At 42.5% G+C, this 3,224-nt stretch overlaps 1 pseudogene; it reads left to right on the top strand.

The window, feature by feature from the left end:
- The first annotated feature begins 854 nt into the window (after positions 1 to 854).
- Positions 855 to 2,717, top strand: LOC149217189 (putative receptor-like protein kinase At1g11050 pseudogene; annotated as a pseudogene).
- The last annotated feature ends 507 nt before the right edge of the window (positions 2,718 to 3,224 follow it).

Genomic DNA, 3,224 nt, shown 5'->3' with positions numbered 1-3,224 from the left:
GAAAAATTGGAAGCATGGAAATGAAATTTGAATCATGATTATATCGCCTACCATATCGGGTATGCTCAGCTTACAAATTTTTCTGGATTTCCAGAAAATCCGGTGATTATATCGTACCATATCGCGTACGCTGAGCTAACAATTTTTTTCCTGGATTTTTGGAAATCTGAATTTTAAATTTTAAGTAGAAACTAATAACTAGTCATGGAACTCGACCAGGATTTAAGATTTAGCCGTTAAGACCATAATACGTCTGTTTGTGTCAGCTGGAGCTCGTTTTTCAGGGCTTTCAGGACAGGTTATCAGTCCATGCGTTTGAATTGATGACAGGTCATTGTATACGGTGATCTGGCCTAGAATTTCAATTCAAATTGATATGGCTTGTCCAGTGTAAATTTGATGATGTTTATCTGTTTTTTTATTTTTCAATGGAGAAGAAGAATCTTTTAAGCGCAATAGTAAATTGTTTATGTCATTACTGCAAATGTCACTACTCCAAAGAATGTCACTATTCCAATCTTTCTTTGTATTTGTTTTTCTATTGATAAGAATCTCATTTCCAACAAATACATAGATGTGGCAAGTAAGCAAATTATCTAACTTATTCGTTGTCTAAATCACGGCGAAATTTTAGCAATTAGTTTTTTTTAGCCATGAGTATTTACATTTAAAAATTCTCGCTAACCGTCCAATATGTTTAAATGGAAAAAAAGGGCTTCTGGAGAACATCAAATTCCAGGCCTAGCGGCGATCCTTATCCCTTCTTATGCGACAAACGTGAAGTCCACAGTGTGTCACTGGCCGCTATTGCCTCTATTTTGGATAGCAACCAGTGGGTTTTATGGTAGACAAAAATGAATATGGATACTATCCCTCTGCTGATGCAGTTATTGGCACTGAATTTGGTACTGGGCGCTGACACCGAATGTCCGCTCGACCTTGATTATGTTGGTCAACTGCCATGGGATACGTCTAGCTGTAACCCTGTGACGAATAAAGCAAATTGCTGCCAGACATTGCTGGGCTTGATCGGCATAGGATTTGCTCGGTATTTGAAAGATACATCCATATTTGAGCTTCCCAGCCATGCTTCTGCTGTCTCATGTCTCGGGATATTTCAGCAGCAACTCGAATCTCTGGCTCTCTCGCCAGATTTGGTGGGAAGTTGTTTTCAGGCGTCCTCGTTTGTTTCGAGCCCACTCCACTGCTACGGCATAAATACCACGCAAGACTGGATTCGTACAGGGGTGACTTCTTCCATGGACTCGGCCTGCAAAGGTGACCTCTCAAATCGGATCAGCTGTTCCGCATGCTGCGTGAGTGGAATACTCACTTTTAATATGCTGACAAACAAGTTCAGGAACTTGAGAAACCAATTCTTCGCAAGTGAAGGAATTTCGAAATGTTTGGAGTTCACATGGATATATGCCGCCGGAGTAGTTAATGAATTCGGCCCGCAAAACATTGATACTGCTAAGTGTGTCCTCGGCCTGTCCTTCGTCCAAAAGGCGTCCGATCACAGAGTTTTAACCTACGCTTCTATTTGCATTGCTATAGGTTTTGTTCTCATCTGTGCTCTAGGGCTTTGCTACTATAGGTTGCGCAAAAAGAGCGATCCCACGGCTGTGCACAGAAGATTTGTAAGGAAGAATGAGAAACTCCTAAAGGCAGTCCTGAGGCCCAACAATGGGGCAGTGCGGTTCGACATTCGATTGATCAGGGACGCCACTGATAATTTCAGCGATGCCAATTTCATCGGCCGAGGGAGTTTCGGTACGGTGTACAGGGGAACGCTCCCGAATTCTCGGCAGATAGCTGTGAAGAGAATCAGGAACTGCACGCCGGAGGGGGATTCTGAATTCCTCAACGAAGTAGAGACCATCAACAGCGTTAGGCAACGGAATTTGGTCAGTTTGAGGGGCTTCTGCGTTGCCAGCGACAAGAGGGAAGGTCATCAGCGGTTTTTGATATATGATTACATGCCCAATGGAAGCCTGGATGAGCATATCTTCGGACAAAAGTCCAAGGCCCAACCTCTGGACTGGCCGCAGCGCAGGAACATTGTACTCGGCACTGCCAAGGGGCTGGCTTATCTGCACAACGGTATCGATTCCCCGATTTATCACAGAGACGTAAAAGCCACCAATATTCTGCTGGATGACGAAATGAATGCCTGTGTGGCTGATTTTGGGCTGGCGAGAATGATGACTCAAGAAGGAAGATCCCATATGACGACTAAAGTAGCAGGGACGTACGGCTACTTGGCCCCAGAATACGCTCTCTACGGTCAATTGACAGAGAAAAGTGATGTGTATAGTTTTGGAATTCTGCTGTTGGAGATCATGAGCGGTAGAAAGGCTATGGACACCTCTGCGGAGTCCACCTCGCATTATCTTATCACAGATTGGGCATGGGCACTAGCGAAGAAAGGCAAAAGCAGTGAAATAGTAGACGAGAGAATCAGGGAGAGCGGAGATGAGGAGAGCGTGATGGAGAGATTTGTTTTGGTGGGTATTTTGTGCTCTCATGTTATAGTGGCATTCAGACCTCGAATGGGGGAAGCCGTGAAAATGCTAGAGGGTGTGACCGAGATTCCTGAAATCCCAGATAGGCCTTGGCCACTAATGCTGCAAGGTCGACCTGAGACAGGCAAATCAACCGATTCGTTGGTCATTTCTGATAGCGCTTTCGAGATTTCCTTGAGCGAATGTAGTTGAAGTTGAGTACATATCTGTATTTACTTTCATGAGAACTGGAGCCTGGCGGGATTGCATTGAATGACAAAAGATGTTAAGAAATCTGTATTATAATAATATGTTCGGCATTGCCTACCAAACCAGTTAGATTTATGCTTCCTACCAAATCAGTTAGATTTATGTTTCGCCCAGTCATGGTGGGTTTTTGAAGGATGCTGCATATCTAAGACCGTCATGAACCAGGATAAGCTTTGCAATGTAAATAAATATCCTTTTAATCAGTGGCCTCTCTGGTCTAGGGCATTTCTACTGTCTGTTGGTAAATGATATCCTAAGGTTGTAGGCAGACAATCTGGGTAACTTTTAACGGTTTTCAAAATAAAGAATAGATTTTATATCTGAATTAGTTTATTCGTGAGCTATTATTAAATAGATTGTTGAAAGGTATTTATTTTATAAATGTGAAAGTAATTTAAGAGAGGTTTTCAAAATAAATAATAGATTTTATTGAAAGATATTTATTTTTGA

This window comes from Pinus tabuliformis, chromosome 1_1, assembly GCF_031772625.1.
Source record: "Pinus tabuliformis cultivar Carrire ecotype Pingquan chromosome 1_1, CPIR1, whole genome shotgun sequence".
Classification (NCBI taxonomy): Eukaryota; Viridiplantae; Streptophyta; class Pinopsida; order Pinales; family Pinaceae; genus Pinus; species Pinus tabuliformis.
This window is presented reverse-complemented; position numbering and strand designations above follow the sequence as displayed.